This window comes from Clarias gariepinus, chromosome 4 (genome assembly GCF_024256425.1).
Source record: "Clarias gariepinus isolate MV-2021 ecotype Netherlands chromosome 4, CGAR_prim_01v2, whole genome shotgun sequence".
Taxonomy (NCBI): Eukaryota; Metazoa; Chordata; class Actinopteri; order Siluriformes; family Clariidae; genus Clarias; species Clarias gariepinus.
Genome location: NC_071103.1, coordinates 11,194,671 through 11,219,846, shown reverse-complemented (window position 1 = coordinate 11,219,846; position 25,176 = coordinate 11,194,671). Strand labels below are relative to the sequence as shown.

The 25,176-nt window shown below is 39.6% G+C and overlaps 1 protein-coding gene across 1 annotated transcript in view; it reads right to left on the bottom strand.

Moving 5' to 3' along the window:
* The window catches only part of ddr1 (discoidin domain receptor tyrosine kinase 1), a 55,002-nt gene extending 30,618 nt beyond the window's left edge, over nt 1-24,384 (bottom strand). Inside the window, exon 1 of the mRNA XM_053493645.1 lies at nt 24,062-24,384. The gene's annotated coding sequence lies outside the window, so the exon portion shown is untranslated. The remainder of the gene's footprint in view (nt 1-24,061) is intronic.
* Between the last annotated feature and the right edge of the window lie 792 nt (nt 24,385-25,176).

Below are 25,176 nucleotides of genomic sequence, written 5' to 3'. Positions count from 1 at the left end.
AATCTACCACTGAGTCCTTCATCGATTTTTGGACACACCTTCTAACGCCACGGTTTTCCCTGATTTTTATTTCTTAATACTGAAGGCGTCCAAAATATGCAATAATGTTCTTTGAACAGTTGATATTGAGATGTGTCTGCTACTTATGCCTTCATAACAGCTCTAATGTAAAGTCCTGTCAATTGATGATTTCTCTAAAAGAACTTCTCTTCTGCAGCAGAGGTACGTTTTGTTCTTGCTTTCCTGGGATGGTCTTCATGAGAGACGGTTTCATCATGATGCTCCGTCATCCTTCATCAATTAACCTGGTGAAGGAATGACTGTGGGGATTAACTCCTCTTATCTAAATCTTAACTCCTAATTGATAAAATGTGGAACATTTCATTCATAAATAAATGAAAGCTCATAATCAGTTGATGTCATGCCTATCTCAAGGGTCCAGTGTGAACCATTTCTGTATAACCCTACAGCCTCCATCCATCGAGGAACTTAGTCAATCTAAGGACCATTGAGGCCAGTGCTGACCTATTTGTTTCTATTTTCTCAACCGTGGTGGAACCTCCAGTCAATATTTACACACTCATTCATACACTATGGGCAATTTGGGAACGCCAACTAGCCTAATTTGCATGTCTTTAAACTGTGGGAGAAAACCGGAGGAAATCTGTAGAGCACAGGGGAGAACAAGCAAACTCCATGAACACAGACCACAAGGCGGGAATCAAACCTGGACCCTGGAGGTGCAAGGTGACAGTGCTAACCACTACGGCACTGTGCCACCAACCTTACCGCCTATTGTGTTATTTCTTACTTTACCGTCATTCCTTATTGACGGTAACGAACATGAAACATGAGCAACGTGAAAACTCTATTTACACATACCCCGAGGAGGGAATCGATCCCAGACCCTGTAGGTGCAAGATGAACATGAAGTAGGCGCACAAATCTTAAAAAGCTAAACTTTCACTAAGATCATTCTGTTACAGCTGTTTCATATATTCACTTAAGAGTGTCTTTAAAATGTTGTCTTTTTAACCGATGATGTAATGGTGCTCAAACCCGAATCCCACCGAACCCCAATACAAACCGTAGAACAGAGGGCAGATCTAGATCCGAAGCTAACAAATCTGAGTAGGGATTTGACATTCAGGTTTTTTTTTTACTTGGAACACCATCTGCCCTTATACATAGTGCCCCGGGTTCCCGAGTGTGTCTTCGCATAAACACATTAACACACTGCGTGAAAAGAATTCAGCTGACACCTCATGCCCACACAAATTAGCCCCTACGGCAGGAAAATTTTTCCCCTCAGCAAGAAGAAAAAAAACGTCGGACTAGATTCAGCCCTCCTTTATTGTGAAATAAAACCCTGTCTTATTTTTTCTTCCACCCAGACATTATTAGTGTTTGGTGGAGAATTAGGCGTATTGTTCATCATGTGCACTCCCTCACGTCCTTTCATAAACTCGCTTTCTTTCATCTGTGTGCCATAAAACGGTATTGGCCTCATCTGAAGAGCGTACACGATTCGGCCTTAAACAAACACTGAGAGGCAGCAGCCCATCAGGTACAATTAATCTTGGCAATCCTACCGCGCTACGCGACTACTTTTTAATTTCAGCTAGTAAAACGAATAGAAATTCCTTTAAGGAAGAACATCAAAGATTCCTCGTACATAAGGTTCTCATTCCTGTGGATTTAAGAGGCTCTTACTTAGAAAAGACAAAGAACAATACAAGGCGCTCATCATTTATAATTATTAATAGGGATGCACCGAAATGAAAATTCTGGGCCGAAAACGAAACCGAAATTTTTGGATGCACTTGGCCGAAAACCGATACCGAAACCGAAAATGGCTTCATTAAAAAACATGTTTAAAATATTTTCTTTTTGTTTGTATTAAAAAAATGTTGCATATTGCAACTTTGCTGTCCTCATCTGAAACTTTGAAGTGCTTCCAAACCGCCGACATACTCCGTGTTTGATGCGTACTGACAGCGCGAACGAGACGGGAGGATGGGAGAGGCGTGGCAACAATTTTGGCTTTTATTTTCGGCGCATTCTTACGTTTCGGCCGAAACCGAAAATGCTATTTCGGCCGAAAATTTTCGGCGGCCGAAATTTCGGTGCATCCCTAATTATTGATAATAATTCCATTATTGGTCACGTGTACCTTATAGCACAGTGAAATGAATTTACCAGCTGTGGTGCATTAACATACACTTCATTAGCTACACCTTGTTGGTTCTGAGTTGGAACCCTTTCGCAAACTTTTCTTAGCGATTTTGGTCTGGCATCACAATGACATCACACAGATTTGTCCTGCATCCATGATGCTGATCCCAAAGGTGCTCGGTTGCAATGAGATGTTATTTGAGTTACTGATGCTCTTCTATCCACTCGAACCTGTCTGGCCATTCTTCTCTGACCTCTGGCATTACCAAGGCATTTTCACCCAGGGAACTGCCACTCACTGAATATTTTCTCTTTGTCAGACAATTCTCTTTAAACCTTGTTTTTCCCAGTGGATCAGCAGTTTCAGAAATACTCAGACCAGCCTTCTGGCACTAACAACCATGCCGCCTTCAAAGTCACCCAAACCACCTTTCCTAGTCATTCTGATGCTCTGTTTGGACTTCAGAAGATCGTCTTGACCATGTCTGCATGTCCGAATGCATTAAATTGGAGCTCAGCTGATTAGATATTTGCATTACCAACCGTTTTAACAGGTGCACCTGTTGAATGGAACCGCCGGTGAGTGTACGTATATGGGGAAACAAGTCAGCATCATTCATAAGGTTTCTCCTCAAACCATGCTGATGCACCAAAATACTACATATTCTTAAGTTTTAACTGTAACTGGACTTGTACGTCCACAAAACTTTTAAAAGTTCAACCAAAATCATTATTCCAAACCTGGAAAACATCTTCAAACTTACATTTCTTGAGGTTATTCAGATCCCTTTCAAAGTGTAATGCTTTCTGCAGGTGTCTTTAAAATTCTTTAAAAAGTTCCGTCCCCCCTCATGAAATTTCAATTAATGTCACATCCATAACATCGATAATATGGTAAATATTTTTTGGATGTACATGGAATGAGAAAAATATGGATTTTGAGTATTTGTTGTTCTTAGGCTAAAGACATTTCATTAAAAGTTATGAAAAGTAGTTCACTGATTCCAAACCTGTCCATGCTGGACATGCCGTTTAATATTATTACATAAGAAAATTGACTTCTTCTCTCTAAGGATGCATAATTATAATTGTAGCATACACTATACAGACAAAAGTATTGCCACGAAATTGGAAGCATAGCATTGTCCAAGAGGTCTTGATGTCTAGCTGAAGCATTAAGTTCTTCCTTAAAGTCTTCACTGGGGATAAGGGGCCTGATTTAAACACCTGAATACAATAACCCTGAGTCCATATTGTGTATTTTATTTGTCCATTTGCTTTATAGAAATGGCACCCAGCACTCAGGTAAAGCATCAAGCATGGATAAAAAACCTGAGGTCTGTAGGACTGAACGTCGCACGAGGCAGAAGAGGACTCAGAATTCTTGACTTCATGCAAATGAGTGCAAATATCACCAGACTGTGGCCAATGAGTTTGATTTATGTGCCGGGGGTCTAATTATAAGACACATTCGCTGCCAAGTCACGCTCAGAAATCAGCACAGTGCAGGCCTGATTGGGCAAAACTCAATGGTGGTTAGGTAGATAAGCTGGACAGAGTTGGAGGCATACTGAATTAATCACTTAATTCCTTAAGAATCTGTCTTACACATAAACATTACATTTACATTCAGGCGTTTAGACATCCAGCTCGGCTTACAAAAGTGCTTTGAAGGTTCCGTCATTGGATAGATCCTTACACTGGTTACTAGGGGACTAAGTAGGTACCATCAATCAACCACTGTTGAAAAGTTTTTTTTTTGTTTTTTTGTTTATAAATAAACCTAAATATCTAAAAAATGTAGAATCTTACAAATACAAAAGAAATCTTACTAGTTAACACTCTTGAGTTGTAAGCACTCAGTATACAGAGAAGTAGATCTGGGAGAAGAAATGTCTTGGTGATGAGTAACAGGAACTCATAAATAAACTCTGGTTACAACCACGCTCAGCAGAACAACATCTCAGAGCTCACGTGTCAAACCTTTGAATAGGTTGAGCTACAACTGTCTGACGAGAACGGGAATCTAAGGCTTCATTGCGCACAAGATTGGATAAATACAGTACCGGGCGGTGTTTTTCTGTGAGTTTATGCCCATGGAGAATAATAAAATAAAAGTATACGCAGATTTCATAACCAAGCTCAGTAGGTGTTTGTAATGAGCATCCCTTATAAGGTAATACTTCTGGCAGTTGGCAGAGTAAACAGGAGCCAGTTCGCACTAATGACCTCAGTGACTAAAGGTCCTGGCTAATTTCCACAACCTGTTGGTGAAAATGAGTCATTAATGTTACTGTGTGAATCGCTGTCTGATGGTTGTTTCAGTGCACATTGACATTAGCAGACATCCATTACGCTGATCGCTTGCGGTGATCACACACACATTTGAGGCATTAATCAGGCTTGTGTGCAGCACACAGGTTAACTACTGCCTTCATCTAATCCCTTCATCACAGCCATTTTAACTATCTGAAAGGTCTTTGTCCGTACGCTACAGCACAGCTTTGCTGGAGTCCTATCCCTCTATCTGAGCTGTAATTCCACCCAAAGCTAACCTGGAGCAGTAAAGCATGGCTACAGGCACACTGTAAATACAGGCCTATTGTACAACTAACATCTTTACACACTGACAAACTACACAAGTTTTATCCAACAACGTACTACTTCAAATTGATTCATTGTTATCTACTTATAGCAACACTTTATTGTTGCTATGTAGACTGACTCTCTAACCCTTCCAGTGATTCCAATGACAAAAATATCTTACCACAATATTTCCATATTTATTTTAATACTGTGATACGTTTTTGTGATAAATTGTTGCAATGCTTTTTTCTGAGATATTATGGATATCGATATTTTAGTGCATTTTAAAACGTTTTTTAATAATGTTTTACTATTCGTATCATTGACAATTTAGTGCTAATTTTCAGTATTTTTTAGTGTTTTCCAGCAAATAATGTATACACAAGATGCAACACAATATACAGGAACCAGAGTTAACCTGGATAAACTGGAGATATCACAGTGGAACCTCGGATTGCAAATAATGCAGTGCTTTTTGAGTGTTCCGCAAGACGAGCAAAGATTTTTAATACATTTTGACTTGAAAAACAAACAAGTCTTGGTTTATGAATACCAAGTATTATGTATCACGCATGCGCTTCTTGTTTTGACACTGAGCATTATGAGATCACAACTGAGCCAATGGTTTTTCTCTTTCTTGTGCGGCGGAATTAATACAACTGCTCTGTCGCGATTCTTTTCAAAGGTTAATTTGTTTTATTTTTACTTTATATTTTGTATTAATTATTTTTATGTATTTATTTTTTTAATAATAAAAAAAAAGTAAGTTAATTTTTCTAACATTTTCTCAGTTTTAGATCCTTTTAAATAATGTGTGCATATATATAATTTTTTTAATTTAGTTATTAAAAATAGTTTATTTAAAAAACCTGGAAGGCAATTCAAAACCTAGAAAGCAATTAAACTGTACTTTGGAGGAGTGAAAAAAGGTCATATGGTCTGATAAACCCAGACTGATCCTATTTCAGAGCAAAAGGAAAATACAAAAAAATTGAAAAATTGACTGTTAAAACAAATTGTCAAAGATAAAAACTGTAAAAAAAAAATAAATATATATATATATATATATATATATATATATATATATTTTTTTTTTTTTAAATGCATTAAAATATCCTAATGTTTATAATATCTCTGAAAAAAAGCATTGCAACTACTTACCACAATGCTGATAGTATATTGTCAGATTGCCCAGAATTGAAGTGAGTATAGGTTTTGTTAACTGTTTAAATGAAATTGTCCGGTCTATGGCGGGAGATGTACATAAATCAAATTAAAAAGGGGGTACCTTTTTACCCCCAAAGGGTTTATTTGAGGTTATGGTGAGGATGATATCTTTTTATTTTATAAAGATTTTATCATTCGGTCTGGAACAACAAGAACCCATGTTTCAGTAGGGTCAAATTATTGGCCTGCATCAAGCACAGAAAACAATTAAGAACATTCCTGTAATTACATGAATTCTATTAAGGAGTAGAACTAATGGGAGTCAGTAATCATTCCATAATCAATCATTAGTTTGAGTAAACAAATGGATGATTGGCTAACAGTCAGGTTAACTGCACAGTTCAATGCTTCTTTAATAGTTCGGGGTTTTTTCAAGTCTGTCATTTAAAAACCAAATAGTGCATACGAGTGCATTACCCTAGGTCTTGGTCGTCATAAATTTTCCGGCTTGTTTGTCATCCTAAATGCGAGTGCACTGCAAGGATTTGGGGTCAAATTCCACAAATTCCATGTAAAAATGCATTCTAAAGTCCCACTGAGAGCAATCAAGTTGGGATCTTTCAAAATTACATTAGAATAAATGTTACTTTTTTCTTTTCCAATTTAATTTCGCGTACATTTATTCGGCTAATTCTAGTTAGCCACATGGCTAACTAGTCCTGGTTTACCATTCACGGCTGTGTTGTGAGAGTGCACAGAGGAAAGAAAAGCTCAACATGGCAACAATTAAAATGGACTACTTTTATCATAACTGATCTTTAAAATACACAGAAAATCAACCAATCACTGACTACAATCGATAATCGACCAATCAATAATAAGAACTGACCTTCATTAAAACCCGGAAGGACAGAGCTGAACCATCTACGCTGCAGAAAAAAATGTGGGCTGAAGAAAACTGTCATTGAAGATCACTTAAACACAGTGAAGTCACAAAAAAAAGTAATTAATAGCAATTACACACACAAAAAGTGAGAATTCACAGGACTGGGACTAAACAGCTGTGTGGTCAGAAGAGAAAAAACGTTTAAGTCAGACTAATCAGACAAAAACCCTGTTTTAATTTCCTAGAAAGCAAAAAAAAAAAGTCTGTACTTTGGAGCAGTGGAAAACATCATGTGGTCTGATGAGCCCAGACTGATCCTATTTCAGAGCGATGGGTGTGTCAGGGTAAGAAGGGAAGCACATGAAGCGATTAACCCTTAATGCACATGATCTGGGGTGATGTGGTCAGGTCTAGGCTCAGCAACGTTATGTGGCAATAATAATAATAATAATAATATGAAGTCAGCTGACGACCTGAATGTACTGAATGACCAGGTTATCACATTAGTGCATTTTTTTCTTCCCTGATGGCACGGGTAAATACCAGGACTCGGGTGTTCCTGGGAAAATAAGCAATTATTTTCCCACAGGATCTAGCCACCACATTGCATTAAAGCTAACGGTGGTCAACCAAAAATATTAACGTTACATACAGTGCATACATTACCATTTGCCTTAAAATTAAACAAATACAATGTGGGAGTGTGTGTTGTGTCTCAATACTGTTATTACTACTATTCCAGTATTACTGCCTGTTTCCGTTCCTCTGAATACCTCGCTCACTCAACACATGCACTCTGACCTTTCCTGGAGGTTCACATCCTCACCTCCAACATGCACGCTCTGTGATGCTCGCTGGTCTTTTATGTAAGAAAACATGATTTTAATGCCAAGCAATGACTTCAGCGTGTCTCGTTTTAATGGCGTGACTCAGGCATCCGGCCGTGCCGACCTTCAGTGAGGATTCTGCGTGAGTAGCAGGAAGACTAAGAGTTACTCATGTTTGGACCAGAAATAAAGAACGAGCGCATGGAAGACGAGCATAATACGAGGAAGCCTGACTCATTCTAAACTGCCCGAGAGGAAAGAAGAGTGGTACTGAAATGGGAGATAAAAACAAACAGTGTTGACTGGATAGGGCTCTCAGTTTCAGTTAAACCTTGCCGAAGGTTCTAAAGTTTATGCATCATGGAAGTGGCCAATCTTGCTTCCCTAAAGATTTCAGGTTGTTAACTTTAGACATTTTGTAGAGATGATTTTATATGTTCCCCAAAAATGTCAGTTTTTCAGCATTATACTGTTTCGCGTCAAACAAAAAGAATAAAAAATGCTAATTATTCATATTGCTTCATGATTGATTCATGATGAAATGCTAAAATTGGTGTAATTTTCTAGAAGCAAATGACCTGTAAAAATTCTTGCTTAAATAGTTTTTTTTTTTGGTAAAAGCTTAAAAAGCAAAAACATCTGTAGTGTCCGTAACCATGTCAAATGTTGCAATATCTTAACATTTTTGTATTTTAGAATAATTGACTTTTTTCATGTGAAATCTAATTTGGTAAAGTTTCATCTGAATGACAGTTAAGATCATTAAAAGTTACAGACACTACATAAAAGGGCAAGAAATTGTATTAAGCAAATGTGTTTCTTTTTATCTAATAAAAATTTTAATCTGTATGCAGAAAGAAAACCTCTATACAAAAACAAGTAATTGTAAAAATGACAAATTCTAATGATGAGTGCGGATCAGGTCATGCAGGAACAGTTTCTGCATTCTGAACAGTCGAAACAGTTTTATGCAAAAAACAAACTGTGAACGATACTAACCGTCATTATTCATCATGGGAAAAACAGCGGCATTCGAGACGAGCAGGTCTGCTCTTGTCCTGATCTTCAGTGCTGGTGATAATTTCGCACCTGCTTTCTGACAGTTCCCACAGCACACTTGTGCTGCTTGTAACGGAAAGCTAAATTTATTACTTTTCCCACACACCAGCGTTTCAGCTGACGCACACACAAATTTGGGTTCCTCACTTTGCAAATCCTGACGAGGTACAAAAACACACACACACACACATAACTGACTGTAATGGTTGGTGTGTTTAAGCTTGACATGTCTGCTCTTTGAACTAGAAAAAAATAGATATATTTCACATGCAATGCTTCTGCTTGTATTAGAAATGTAACATTACAATAGGCTAAATCATGTCATTCGACCCCCAACTCAGTTTAACTAAATATCAGACAACAACAGGTAAAAATAGCTGCGCTCTCTGCGGGGGATGAGACGTCCCGTCTCTCCCATATCAATCACAGCAACACTGGCCAATCATCTGAATCTGAGAGTTTATTCATGTGGAAGGGGGCGGACAGCACTCGAGCAGTTTGAAAATCAGAAGTTCAACAAAATTCAGTTGCCTTGCTTTGCATGTCAGCTTTCGATCTCCTTATCATATGATGAAGGAGACGAGTGAATGGGAACAGGTCAAGGCTAAACTAGACAGCAAATGATGGAAAATCCCAGCCTTGAACGTTAATCAAACCCATGTTCCATCTTCTAAACAAGTAGTTTCTCAGTAAAAGAATCGCGACAGAGCAGTGTTTCTGTGTAGGGGTCTGTGTGTGTGTGTGTGTGTGGCACAGTGTCCAATAACGCGCTGATACAGAGAGAGAAAAGGGATTTTTAACCTCTCTAATGAGACTTGCTTTTGCTTTACAAGCACGCTCTACACACACGCATACAAACACAAAATAAAATATGTTTTACAAACAAACACAGACACGTGGTCACAGCGTTATAGTAAACAGTATGCGTGTGCACGGATGTTGATTATACCAGTAAGAGACGAGCACTAAGACCCAGCAGGGGTGACAATTACCCACAATTCCGCAGTGTAAGAGAGAGAAAACCGTTGGCTTAGTTGTGATCACGTGACGCTCGGCAGCAAAACAAGAAGTGCATGCGCGTTACATGATACTCGGTACTCGTAAACCAAGACTTGTTCGTTTTCCAAGTCAAAATTTATTAAAAATTATTGCTCGTCTTATGAAATGCTCGCAAACCGCGTTACTCGTAATGTGAGGTTTATTCCTCCTTTATTTTTTATCCTTCTCCAAATGTGCTGTTTCAAAGTCTATTTCAGGGTTACTCCTGAGCCACGCCTCTTTATAGACCTGCAGAGATTGGGAGGTTTTTGGTTTGCCATGAGTACTTCGATCTCACAAACCTATGTTAATAATGTCTGCAGATTGGATATCAGCTCATATGAGGTCACAATAGGCAGGAAAATTAGAAGTAATCTGCTTAAACTTGTCTGATACAAAAATTAAAAGGGACAAAAAGCAGGGAATGTTTTTTTGTTTGTACACACACAAACTAGAGACACAACCGGATGTCTAAAAATAACTAAAAAGAAACAGGTCCCCTTTTATGTCTGTTTTTTTTGTGAATACTTTGGCTTTATCCTAATGTATAACACAGAAACATGCATGAAACATTAAACCGGTAATAAACGTCTGGTCAGTGAATCTAGTTGGAAACAGACGCGTGTGCAGATAAGCAGCTCTTTCTTTTCTGATTTCAATCCTAAGTGAAAACAAAAAACAAAAAAATCCCAGCAGCAACCAGGACCATCATAGCTGCATGTGCAATACCAGTCACAAGTTTGGACACACCTTCTAATTCAATGTGTTTTGCTTAGTGATGTATTTCCTACTTTCTGCAACAATACTGGAGAACAGTATTGACAAGTACATTTGAGAAACCCATCAAGCACCATCGTGAAGGCTCTCATGAAGACCTTCCCAGAAAATCAAGACCAAAACCTACCTCTGCTGCAGAGGGAGAAGTTCATTTAGAATTACCAGCCTCGAAAAGCACCAATTAACAACCTGCACCTCAGATGAAAGGTGGCTTCACAGAACAGAAGTAGCAGGTACACCACAATATCAAAGAGATTTTTGCATACTTTCGCATTTATGCATTGCTTTACAATGTAAAGAAATAACAATCAGGAAAAACAAGGAATTAGAAGGTGTGTCTAAACATCTGGCTGGCAGTGTGTGAGCCTTTACTCTGTAATAGAGAATGCAGAACTGAGAAACACATTTAGGGCTACGGAGAGCTGTGTAATATTCGCAGCAGAACGGGAAATAAAAACCCCAGTGCTTCGGAGAGCTGATGTTTAATTATCCATGTCGTGCTTTGTTACGTTCTAATGCACACATTTTGTTCTTTTATCCGACGCTAAGAGCCCACAAAAATGCTACAGAGGCCCAAGACACATATTCGGGTGGAGCTGTATTAAAACGTATTGTTTTGAGACACCACAGTACCAGATCAAATACCATTCGAGATCTGTGGATCGAATGTTTATATAAAGGCCGTGAAGACTGCGGGAACAAAATGGGCATGGGTGGATGAGCACCCATTAGCACGTTATGATTAAACATCACGGCTCTGTAGTAATTATGCCACCTATATGGTGGTGGTAACTCTGGCCCCTGAAGTATGTGGCACGACTTTGTGGTTTTCACAAAGACTGGTGAGAAAACTGTCTTCCCCCCCAACCTCTTTCTCACACACACACTCTCTTACACACACCCAAAGCACGAAGCATATGCTGACACAGAAGAGATGTGACATACGTTTGGTGCCTCGAGCTCTAACCGATCATGAAGATGTTATTATGTTTGGGCCTGAAGGTAAAGCAAGGGAAGCATTTGTGAGAATTTATTTAATGTTTTTTTTAAATAATTAACGGAAAACAAGACTGCGGTTTGCAAAGACGCTCAGGATTAACAAGTTAGGTCATGCAACCATAGTGTATCAGAATTCAACATGGAACGTATCCAGGACCACAACTCTGATGCGAATGAAACGGGAAACCTTTATAACCGTTTACGCCCTGTAAAGTTTTTAATTATAAATTCTCTGTAAGGAAGCATCTGTAGACAATGTCATCTGCATCACCAACATAATCCTTGTGTAGTCTAAGAGGCAGCATCTCGTGTCCCGAAACCTTCAAAAAAACAAACTGTAGAGGAAAGGATAAAGGAGAGCTTCATGATTCACTGTAGTGAAATTAAACACTTTATCGTCTAGATGGTTAACAAAAAGGTCATGCACGCTTGACGTTTCCTCCCTTCACAGGCTGGAGCATAATGTCAGAAATATAGATCAAAAAGAGCTACTTAAATAGATAGTTTGGGTTTTTCAAGTCTGTCTTAAATCAAAAGTGAGGTGCATGTACGGACATTACAATAGGTCTCGGCGGTTAAATTTGACATTTTCCCTCCACGGCACACGAATGCGAGTACAATGTAAGTCCTTTTAGATTATACAACCATCGGTTCATGCAAAAATCAATTCCAAGGGTCAGCTGAGACTCATGCAAAGCTTCTGCAGTCCCACTTGAGCTAAATCGAGGTTCGTATCCGAGTGAGTGAGCAGTTCGAAAAGCTGCGGTTGATCACTCCCGAGTGAGTGGTAGTAGTAGCCTTAATGTGGGAGCCCCCTAGTCACGGGAAGGAATTGAACATGACAAAATAAGGTCGAAAATCTGGGAAAAATCCCCCCAAAAAATAAACTCTTTTCCTTTTCCCTCAGCTGAAATTTGGAATGTATTTGTGCATGGAACGAGGGTTGTGAAATTTAACTTTCATCAGCAATAATCAAAGTAACTCACGTTCCGGGTGACAAACTTCACAATCAATCAGTTAAGGCTCTGGGTTACTGATTAGAAGGTCGAGGGTTCAATACCCCACACCGTTAAGTAGCACTGTTGCACCCTTGAGCACGGCCCTAAACCCCATCTCCATGCTCCGTGGGCGCTGTATCCTACCTGGTCCTGAGCTTTAAACCAGAGCAGGAAAACGTAAAACACCCAAGACCTATCGTATTCTACTTGTATGCACTTCGATACTGATTTAAGACTTACTTGAAAAAAAAAGGAAAAACAAAGGAAAAAAACTATAACTTTAATGATCAGCATTCCTCCTTTTTTGTTTCCAGGAAGGCGAGAGAGCGCGGATGGCCCTGCTGGTTCCTATCGGCTCATGTTTGTTTTACTATCCATCTAGATGAACTCAACGTTCGTCTCTTCCAGGAGTGAGTTTCTTTCTTTTCTGGTAACATCGCATCCTCCCTGTTTTAAAATAATTGGCTTTTTTCACCAGGTAAATATTTGCATTCAGGCCGAGGGTTCCTGGCTCGTGACTGTTTGCTTGCATGAGAAATCAATCTCGCTATATCTTGTGCTGGTTAAAAAGAAAGCTTGTTTATATTCGCCGGTATTTGACCACCTTAGTTCGTTAACAAAGGGGAAAAAAAAGAACAGGCACACAGAAAAAAAAGAGGTTTGTATGCTTAACAACAAAAAGTACACGCCCTGGGACTCATGGACACACAGATGTTTTTGAGGCTTAGTTATGCTTTAAACTGACATGGACATATAGACGTTGCTCAGTTCTGCAGTTTAGTCTGTAGGTGTACAATTACAGAGTTGCTGTGGAAAACATGTCCGTCCCCCTGTACCCTGTCTATCAATAAAACGGACCACCACAGAGGACATTATATCGCGGGGGTGGTGGATCATTCGCAGTTAGGTGGATCATCTGCCCCGGAGCGAGTGTTAGCATAATTTTAAAACACTATGAGACAACAGCTTATGTTGTTTTCCCAGCAGCAACACTAAAGATGTGAAATTCCCCTAAGCTGTACCTGATACCCTCGCAGCAGTAGGACATTTGCTCATTTAATGAGGATTAATGCTGATTGCTTATAAGGCTCGTCAGCCTCCAGTGAGACGGCTGAGTCATTTTAGAAAAAGGTCTGTTGACGCAGGTGGGTGTGTACACTTCTGATAGATTAAAGTCAACATCTGTGGAGCAGGCCTCACTTCTAGTGGGCATACTGGCAGGCAGTAATACAAACAAAAATGTTTTTTAACAGTTACGGCTCTGGCGGCATGGTGGCATAGTTAGTATTGTTGCCTTGCACCTCCAGGGTCGAGGGTTCGATTCCCCACTCGGCTCTTTGTGCATGCTCCCCCCATGCTTGGTGGGTTTCCTCCAGGAGCTGCAGTTTCCTCCCACTGTCCAAAGACACGCAGATTAGGCTAGTTGGCATTTCCCAAAATTGCCCTTAGTGTGTGTATGTGTGTGCCCTGCAATGGACTGGCCCCCTTAAATCTCCTGGGACAGGCTTCAGGCCCCCCACGACCCTGTATACAGGATAAAGCAGTATAGATGATGGTCAAGGTTAAGGCTCTGGGTTTCTGATTGAAAGGTTGAGGGTTTAAACACCAGCACTGCCAAGTAGCACTTTTGGGCACTAGAGCGAAACCCTTAACCCTATCTCCATGCTCCATGGGGACTGACCCTGCACTCCATTCTGACCCCAGCTCATGTAAAAAAAATCATGTACATGTGGAAGGTACATGTGACAATTAACTGAATCTTTAGTGGGTGATATTAGCAGAGTTTCCTAAAAAACTCACAAATCTGAGACTGAATCATATCCAATACTGGATCGTTTGAATACATGATAAGAGAAATCAGAGCACCTTCGTGCAGTCTGTCAAACTATTACCTTTCAGATAAGAAAAATACTGGGCTAGTATTGTACTATTTTCATAACCATTGTATTTCATTCTCCCGTTCAGGGCGTTTTTACATTAGGGCCCTGATCAGTGAGAACGCAAGCATTTCACACTCGGGATGCGCGCACTTAAGCACAGATTAAATCAGATATGGAAGCCAATTGTACCTGAAAACAGTAGTGGACGCATCATCCTGGGGGCTGCCCTGAGGTGCCCAGCATGTAGCATGGCCCAATCTCCCCTGCCCTGATAGCATGTAGCATGGCCCAATCTCCCCTGCCCTGATAGCATGTAGCATGCCCCAATCTCCCCTTCCCTGATAGCATGTAGCATGGCCCAATCTCCCCTGCCCTGATAGCATGTAGCATGGCCCAATCTCCCCTGCCCTGATAGCATGTAGCATGCCCCAATCTCCCCTGCCCTGATAGCATGTAGCATGGCCCAATCTCCCCTGCCCTGATAGCGTGTGGCATGGCCCAATCTCCCCTGCCCTGATAACATATAGCATGCGCTAATCTTGTCAATTGACCTCCACGGCCACATCTGATAAAGTAGGAAGGCACAAGAGAGCATTACTTCAGACGTTTTTTTTTCCTGAAATATTAGGCTTAGCATAAAGTTTGACCTCCTCATTCTCTTCTCCTCTTTGTATTTAATGGCGTCTCATGTGAACGCTGGCCAGTGAGGGGGTGGGAATGTGGAGCAATCGTTCCTTCACATGGTACAAATCCATCATGAGTAGTGTGAAAGTGCCCTCGGTGTCCTTATTAACCTCACAGCAGCGTTGTGGCAAATGCTTATGGGTGCTAAACAGATACTTATACAAGAGAATATTAGACCTGACAGTGTTTCTAATAACGGCAATACATTAGGCAAATGTCTTTTTTATATATCACTCTGCCTGGCCCAAAAAAATGTGCACCCTCTAATATTTCACTGGAGCGCGTTTAGTGTTGATTCTGGTGCGCATTCTTCATGGCGTTGTTTCAAAAAACTCATGCAACATCGAAATGTCTTTCCCTCCAGAGTTTCATTAATTTTTGGCTGAGAGCTTGTATTGATGACAGGAGAGTTGAACCACTCCGTAAACTGTTCTCTTAAAGGCTTTCAATGGGATATTGTGTTGGCCAGCTCATGTGTAGAGAAGTACTCTTTTTCTAAAATATTCCTCACATCAGACAGATGGGATAACCTGGTCATTCAGTACATTCATGTCAGCTGACTTCATGTTGTTGCCACTTAACGCTACTACGAGTCTAGACCTGACCAAATAAAGCAAACCCAGATCATAACACTGCCTCCAGATGCTTGTACAGTGGGCACAATGCATGATGGGTACAGCGGGCCTGAACATATCACGGGACACATTATTATTTGATTGCAGCACTAAATCAGATGGACTCCAAGCATCATGTGAGATTTTTAGTTTTACTGCGCGCTACTAATCCGTAAATATTAACATGTACTCAACTTATTTTAACCTTTTACTTGTTATTAGTGTTGGGTGTAACGCCCTACAAAGTACTTGGATTACTTTTTTGATGTAATGAGTGATCTCACGCATTAGGACCAACATTTAAGTACTCACTTATTTAGTTATATTTTCGAAAATGTAATCCGTTATTCAGACGATTTATGTAATCCGTGAGCCAGACAGTCGTCCTACAAGCCCCGCCCCCAATAACCCGCCCCCCCCCCTGTTATTCCTATGCGGTTTGACTATGCGAGGACCGACACGCGGAAAAATGGAGACCTAATCACAGCGCCAAAACTCGCGGTGAATCATGATGTACTTACGGCCACCGCGTGAAACCGCGTAGGTGAGATAGGGGTATTAGTTAACAGATTATGGGCCAAACTTCGCTGAGTGATGACGGTAGAATAATTATAAAGGTCTTGACTAAAACATCATGCATAAGGAATCACAAAGGAGTTTTCATTTTCTGCAATGGAAAAGTACTCGAACTAGTTACTTTTATCAGAAAGTAACGCTGTAATGTAACTGATTACTTTTTAAAGACAGTAATTTTGTAATGTAATTAGTTACTTTAAAAAGTAACCCCCCCCCCAACACTGCTTTTTATTCACTAAAGAAAAGAAATGTACTTTAATCCAAGGCTTGTACGTATACACTTGCTATATACGGAAGTTCAAACGGGGCATTAAAAGACAAAAACATGAATTTAAAGATACGGGCACAAAGATGCACAGAGCAGTCGATTGTGATAAGAGAGAGGAACAGATGACAGGGAAATACGCGATGATGGGTGAATGATTTATGGAGCCTTCAAACGCAGTGGCAGGGCGGAGTAGAGGAAGTGAGGGAGTGTCGAGAGGAGGACAAGACATGAAGCTGGGATATATTATGATGAGAGACAAGGCACTAGATCAAGTAATGCAACAACCTGAGAGGAGAAGAGCAGACACATTTAATCACTGCTTTAGGCTGCAGATATAATACTGGGAAAATTGCTAACAGTAAAAAAAAAAGATACACACTCTTAGAACATCTACTGCACTGAAGTTATCAAGGTCTCTCCCTCATTAATCCCATACGAGAGTGTAAGAGCCTGTGAAATGGCTTCTTGGCTCTGATTGGAACATCGGAATGATGATGTGTCAAAATCATAGATATATTAGATAGCAGGTACCCAGTAGGCATACCAGCCTGATGTATTGCTCCTTGTGATCAAACTCACTGCCGTATTGGATAATGGTGCGTTGACTGCAAGTGAAGACACGCCTAATGTATTTCAGTATTAAAAGAAAAAGGACTGCAGTGTCAGGATAAAAACTGCTGATATTATAGTAGTTACTGTCATGCATATGACATGAGGGTGTCTTGGTTAGCACCTTGCACCGACAGGGTCTTGCTGTAATTGCCTGTAATAAGTTAATGAGTGTGTGAGATCTATGTGTATGTGTATGTGCGTGTGAGTGTATGTGTGTGTGCCCGGAGATGCATTGGCACCCTCTCCAGGGTGTACCCCCGCCTCGGGCCCCAAGTCTCCTGGGATAGGCTCCAGCCCCCCCACCCCCCCGTGACCCTGAATACAGGATTTAGCGGTATACTGTAGACAATAAGTTAGTAGACTGTCGACTTGATTCGATTTTTGGACATTGCAATTTTTTATTCAATAGCACTAAAGTTTATTGTCTGATTCGTCTAACGCAGCTATAGTTTTGCAAAAGCTTTATTAATTTGCATAATCGATTCAATCGCACATCTCTATAAGCACAGGGGACACCAGTAGACAGCAGTCACTAGGCTACTACACAAAATTTTGAAACAAGAATGCATTTCCATAAAAAAAACATGCTCACCGTATGAAAAGATGCAACATCACAGTGCATAAGCCTTGTCCCCTTTATTGCTTTATTTTAAGGATATTTTTTAATCCCAGTTAAATAATGAACTTTGGTTTACATTTCACAGCCTGTAAAGTTTTACCCAACCAGAGATCCAATAATTTCTCCTAACCAATCAGAACACAGAAGGCAGGATTTGTTAAAAAAAGATTATTTTTATCCACTCATCTTATTGCACATATTAAGTCTAAAAAGTGCTTTATCCGTTGAAACACTCAAAGAAAACAACGTCCCACCACACTGCGATTATTTTGACACATTATGATTTAAACTGTTAAGTGTATGATCTCATTAAGATGAGGTTTGTCGATATTTATTCAAAAGTGCAGATCAAAAGTATTGAATGAATTAAAAGTAATAAATAAAAAAGTTAAATATAGACAAACCTGACTATACCTATATTACGTGTAATAAATTTCAGCCTTTTACGATTAAATAAGTGCACCAGTATTTATCTTGATTTCCATTTTTACACAATTAATAGTGCAGCTCTACTCTATTCCAGATCCACCACACCCTCATCAAATCTAATCAAACCTCACGACAGCTTCGTGACGAGTTCCATTAGACCTCTTTACTTACTCATACTGATGAAGAACGTCGACAACGTCAACACCCTGTTCATGCTGTGAGATATGTCCGTCTCCAAGAGCATTTAATTCTCACAAATGTTCATCATCAAAGCAAAAGTGAAAAATTCAATTGTTCAAAGTATTACATTTTCAGATATAACGTTGTACCTGTATCTATTAGAATAAGAGTTGTTTAGAACAAACTAAAACAAAAATAAACTTCTGGCACAATTTAAACACCACAATATAATAAGACATTGGAGAATACACTACTAGATCAACATAGTTTGCGATATAAGGGAAAAATATGATATTGCACTTAGACACGGAAAAAAAAAATTGAACAAATAAACACTTAAACCATTTAACAAAGAACAGAAAGAAAATAAAACAAAAGCATATTGCCTTCTAGTTATAACCCCTTAAAATACCCTGTTAATATCCGTTATTACTATGAATCATTTAGCAGAGAAATTACTAATATATATACGCAGCTAAGAGTGTAAGGAAAGTGCATCTGTTCAACTCCTGAGTAATTGAGAGTAGAGTATGATATCATGGAGGACGATAACTTATCCCAATAGAAACTTTTCCCGTTTTTCTAAACCCGCTCACTGGAGGAAGGTTTACTTCCTGATCTTCACACCTCCTTCACTCATTGTACCGTTAACGCAATCTCTCCTGTTTTTTCGGTCCTCGGGTGCCCCACCCCCTGTGACCTGGCCTTGAGCAGGTCAATGAGGCACTACTTCCTCTCACACACACAAAGAAGCCACCTGCACTTACTCCAAAACCGTCAGCTCATTCATCCAGTGCATGTCAGGAGCTGATCTACACACAAACCACTGAATGGTGGTTAACATGACTGAATGGGTATAAACAATGCAAAGCCCTATACGACTGCTTTTCACAACTAAGCGCTATTATTATTATTATTATTATTATTATTATTATGCCTAGGCAATCCATTAAGAGTTGTAAAAAGCAATGTGACCGAACTCAGTTGGAGAAATCCCTGCTAAGCAATGCAATCTAATAAACTCCAGGCCCAGATGGTGACAAATTGGCACCGCAGCTCCTTGGTGTGTTAAAACAATCCTTCATTCCATCAATAAGCCAAAACCAGGGCTCACTATCACCTCATTTCAACCAATTCTCAATAGTCTGTCTACTAAAACAAATGTAAGATCCCACTCTTTATAGGCCCTATAGACTATCGTCCTTGCTAAATGATGCTGATGTGAAAGTTCCCGCATCCCGATTTATAGGATGTATAATCCATAATACAGACTGGTTTCATAAAAAAAAAAATCTGACTTTTTCTTAAATGCTCATCCACTTTTTAATATAATTTACTCCAAAGAAACATCTGTATCCCCTGAAGTTGTAATTTTATTGGATGCTGAGAAAGTTTTGGGTATACTTGTTCGCATTAATAAAGAAATTTGAGTTTGGTGATAAAATTATCGCCTGCTTTACAAATCTCCTCAAGGCAGCGTTCACACAAATGATGTTAGCTGTGATTATTTCACTCTCTGATGTGGGACCCGGCAGGGGTGCCCATTTTTGCCAATGTTCCTTGCCCTTGCCACTGAACCGCTATCCATTAGGCAAAGATCTTGTCTTGCTTTTACAGGTAACAACACATAACGTTGTGGGGCAGAAATTATCACGATATGCTGATGAGTTTTTGTTATACGAGACCGACCTGACCCTGGAGCCTCTGTTCCTGCTGTTTTCAATCATTTTGGATCATTTCGGCTGTTTCTCAGGATATAAACTAAATCTGCATGAGAGACGCTGTTTTTGCACTTGCCTTTTAAACTTAACTGTTCAAGCTTTAATTATAATGAAATTAACATGACTCGCTCTGTCTGATCTCTTCTATGCCAACTTCTCCGCTCTTATTACTGCTTGGTAATGTTTGCAGTGGTTTACCTCTTCCTCCAACCGGAAAAATCGGTGGCTTAGTTGGTTAGCACTGTCAGCTTGCCCTTCCAGGGTCTGGGTTCAATTCCTGCCTCTGTGTGCATGGAGTTTTTAAGTTCTCCCAGTGCTTGTTGGGTTTCCTCCCACAGTCCAAAGACATGAGGCTGATCGGCGTTCCCAAATTGCGATGGATTGAGAGTTACTGTCTTGTAGATCATCTTCTAGATCTGCTCTAATTTACACTTCTTTTCCAAAGAACCAAGCTCAGTTCACTGCTCAATAATCTAGCGCTACTCAATACACTTAAGAACAGCACTGGGTCCATTGCATAAAAAAGTTTGTTTCCCCAGTCACTTCTAGATTCGGTATTTTCATTACGGCATGACAAAGGCATTAAACATTTTCATAATTTGCAGGAACACAGCGTGTTTAAAAGTTTCGCAAGAACGTCCTTGGAGTGCGGCCCGCCTGCAGCTCATTTCTTTTGCCACCTGCAAATTCGCAACGTTGTATCGAAGTGTTTTCCCAATTTTCCTTCGATGCCTCCCAACAGATCCTTGAGGGGTGTGGAAGGAATGAGGTCATATTTAATTCACATCCACGAGGAATGATCTCCAGAATATATGTTGTTTTATCTTATCAGTTAGTAATTCTAAAATTACCAAAACAACAACTGCTTGGGAAAATGAATTGGATTCCAACTGAGTGAGGAATGGTGGGAGAAAGCCACAGACCGGATACGCTCCAGCATTTTCTGTGCCCGGCTCAGTCTTATTCAGTTTATGGTTTTTCAAAAACAAGGCTGGCTGTAATCTATCCCGATTGAGGACATGACAGTTGTCACTCCTCTTTACGTCACTTAAGTTAACTGGACAGTTCTAGACAGGTTTATTTCAGTATCATGTCCGGTATATTTGAAGTACAGTACAAACTATGTCTGTTAACTTCTATATTTGGGACGCCAGATGATTCCGTTCTGTTGAGTTCAGCACATAAAGATGTTATCGCTTTTTTCATCTTTGTTGGCCAGACATTGCAAACTTTTACACTGGCGGTCCATTAGGTGTCCTTCCATCTTTTAATGGATTAAAGTCTTAAGCTAAAGAAGATTAAATATGCACAACGAGGTTCTACTGAGACATTCTTTTAGAAATGACATCTCTTATTATTATTATTAAATTTACAGGTATCCCTTGATTGAATGTTCGAACTGGGTCATGCATCAGAGTGTACATGTGACCTGTTTGATGCACATGGATCCATCTGAACCAGGGGTGTGTGTTTGTGTTTGGTTGTTTTCTGAGAAGAACAGGGAGGTCTTTCTTTTTTTTTCCCTATTGTTGTATATTGGAAGAATTATGCATGTGACAGTTTTTCTTAATATTTGTTTTAAAAGAAAAAGTGAAAGTCACTGCTCCCTTCACTGAGCGGTGTGGAATTTCCCATGGAAAAATCAGTGCAATTCGGATAAACTGAGTCTCTGTGCTGCACTGTGGTTTTATTACTACCTGTTAAAAAGGCAGTGTCCGTAAATCCAGGTAAACACATTAAAGGTTCGAGGTTAACTCCTTACTCAGACATTCCTCATAACATATTATATGCTCTACACTACATCGCTGCTGAAATTTCTAAACAGATTGATCAGAGGGCATTGATTAGTTCTGTAAAACCGCAGCTCAGAAATGCCAAGAAGCATCGATTTTGATGTGCTTGGTCTAAATAGTTAGCGTTTCTCAGTGATTTGTATGGTAGATAGGAAACATAATCTATATCTTATACATTTTTTAATGGTCAAGTCTTTTGCAAGGACACAAGGTTATTTAACATTTATAGAAGAAATCTCCAGCATCAGTGTTTGGTAACAACCCATAGCTTCAAGACAAACAGCTTTGAGGTTCCTTCATAAACTTTTCGAGAAGATGTTGGATAAGGGCTGACTGTTTGTACTTGTTATAAGAGAAATATGGAACGCACATATTTCTGTGACTATTTAGAGTTAGGAGTATGATGTGTCATATATTAACAAGCTGATAACCGTGGCTGAATGATGAAAGCACATTACGGATACACTGATGAGAAACATCTGAGAAGACACATGAAATGCTTTTTGGGACTAAAAATAAAACTGACTTACATGCAGACATATAAAACTTTACTTTTTGCTTCTTAGAACAACCACAAGTATTGCTAAATATTAAATTGTGCAAATGCATTCAACACATGCAAAAATCATGTGAGAGACGTCTTTTGAACTGCTGTCCTTTGTGAGCTGCACTTTGATTAAAAACTGTTTGATGTCACTTTACATCTGTCGCTTTCTTCTCAACTTAACAAATCGTTTTATAACAATCCCAAGTCATATGACTAAGTACGCTTTTTGAAAACATCTGTTAAGTTTAGCTTTTTAAAAAGGTTTATTTTAAACATGTTAACACATTTATTTTGGACAGATTTGTCACATTATATTCATTATTCTAACCATTCTTTTGATCGAAGGAGAGCCCCTGATTCAAATCTCACCACCACGACCACCACCAAGCTGTCACTGTTAGGCTTAACCTTTAACTGCTCAGATGTAAGACACTCTGGATAAGGGGAAATCTGCCAAAATGCTGTGAATAATTACACATCTGTTGTGATATTCCAAGTTAAAATTTAAGCTGAATACATCTTTAAAAAATCCATTGACATATTACACAGGCCATGATGTCTCACACAGGGAAGGTCAGTACACAGGTAGCGACTGATCCTCAGGGCACTGATATGGGTCCATTCATTTTTCATGTTCATGAATCAAAAATATAATATTTGCAAAACTGTAAGAATGCCATGGTTTGTAAAGTTTTTCTGTTATTTAATGCTCATAAATGTAATTAAATATAGAGCTAAATCTAGCACAATAATGGTCTGTCAGCCTCCTGCAGTATTAGAAATAGACTCGTCTATACCACTTTATCCTGTGTACAGGGTAACAGAGGGGTTGGAGCTTATTACAGAAGACTTAGAGCATAAGGTGCGGTACACCTGGGACACCCTGGGCACCAATCCATTGCAGAGCACACACCTATATAGACACACTTCAGACAATTTGCAAACTGAAAAAATGTCTTTGGGAGGAAACACAACAAGCACGTGGAGAACATGCAAACTCCATGCACACAGTGCCGAGGCGGGACCCGAACCCAGACCATGAAGGTGCAAGACGACGGTGCTAACCACTAAGCCACTACAATAAATAAATAAATCGGTATCGCGATGAGAATGAACAGCATATCGGTTATCCCTGGAATTAGTCACACTGGTTTGATTTACAGGTGTATAAAGACCTCAGGCATTATGAACTCCTGCCCCAGAAACTACATGAGAACACACACACACACACACACACTCAAGCAGAGACACACTGACGCCGAGAAACCGGGAAAGATTTAAAGACTACGCACCTCTTAGAGAGTGTAAACAGATCAAACAAAAATAGAATGATACTTTGTAGCTACAAGTTAACTGAAAAAATGTAAACATGATCGAGAAAAATAAACAAATAAATATCAGACCATTTAAGCCCATGTGTGATCTTCCTCTCTCTCTCTCTCTCCTTACACACCAGCAACAGTTGGAACAACAACTGCTCAACAGATCCCTGAATCCGCCATATCAACTCTGATAAAGCAGTTTATAATCCCAAATCTCTCTCTCTCTCTCTCTCACACACACACACACACACTTTATTAGACTGAGTGTGGATAAAAATAGTGGTCCAGTCTTCTTATTACTTACCGAAAAGGCAGAGGCAAGAAGAAGTTTTCAGATTTAACAGCTGTTTAAAAAGTTTCTTGCTTTCTTGTCCTGATTTAATCCGACTTCTCCTAGTGTATCAGTGCAAGATTTAAAGTAATTATTATTTAAAAAAAGATCCAACGGTTTTATTCTCACGCAGGGTTTAAAACACACACAATCTCGTTGCGCGCTACTAAAGTCAGAGACAGGGTATTAAACACTGCGATACAGATGTAAACACCTGTACACACCTGCAAAGCAAACGGCGGGGTTTAATCTCAACAGTCACGCGCAAACTACTTTCCTACGTTTCGAGCAGAAGACGCTCGCGCTTGCTTTGCCCGTGCCCTTCTCCTAGAGACCGCTACCAGGTGCTCATTTGCATAACCTGATCCCGCCGGCGTCCAATCACCGCTCGCCGATTTAAATATTCGATCAGTTGCTCAGCCAATCAGGGCGCGCGTTGAAGAAAAGACCCCGTGACCTGGCAGCGCGCGGTTGTAAATGATACTTGACGTGCGCTCGCGCCCCTGAGAGAAACATTTTTTACAGCCCTGTCAGGGGGGGATATGAGCGATCATGTTACTGAAAAGGAAACAACAGGATTCACCTTGTTAACCCGTTCATAGCCTAAAAATCGTCTTTTTTTGTCTGTTTTTTTTTTGGTTGGAGAATTTGTCATTTCTGTCATTTTTACGACACCAATTATAACCTGAACTAGCTGACGTACCGTTAAAGAGTTTGTAGATATTGTTCAAATGTTAGCTTTAAATTAGCTTTAATGTAATCATTTTTATTATTATTTCAGGTTGAAGCCCATTTACATATCTGGCTGTCTTTCTGTAAAGGCAGAACTTTCTACCTAACTTATAAATACAAACAAATAAAATTTTCTGAGTTATGTCTTGTTTACGCCAAGTTGTACATCTTTTGTCATCAGCCAAATAAATACATTCTCTGTTCGGTAATCTATTCAATCCAATTTTATTTGTTCTGTACAGCGCTTTTAACAGTTGTCATTGTCACAAAACAGCTTTACACAATTTAAAGAAATTATGGAAGTTTGTATGAAATGTGAATGTGTAAGAAGCAAAATGATTAGATATTCCCTGGCC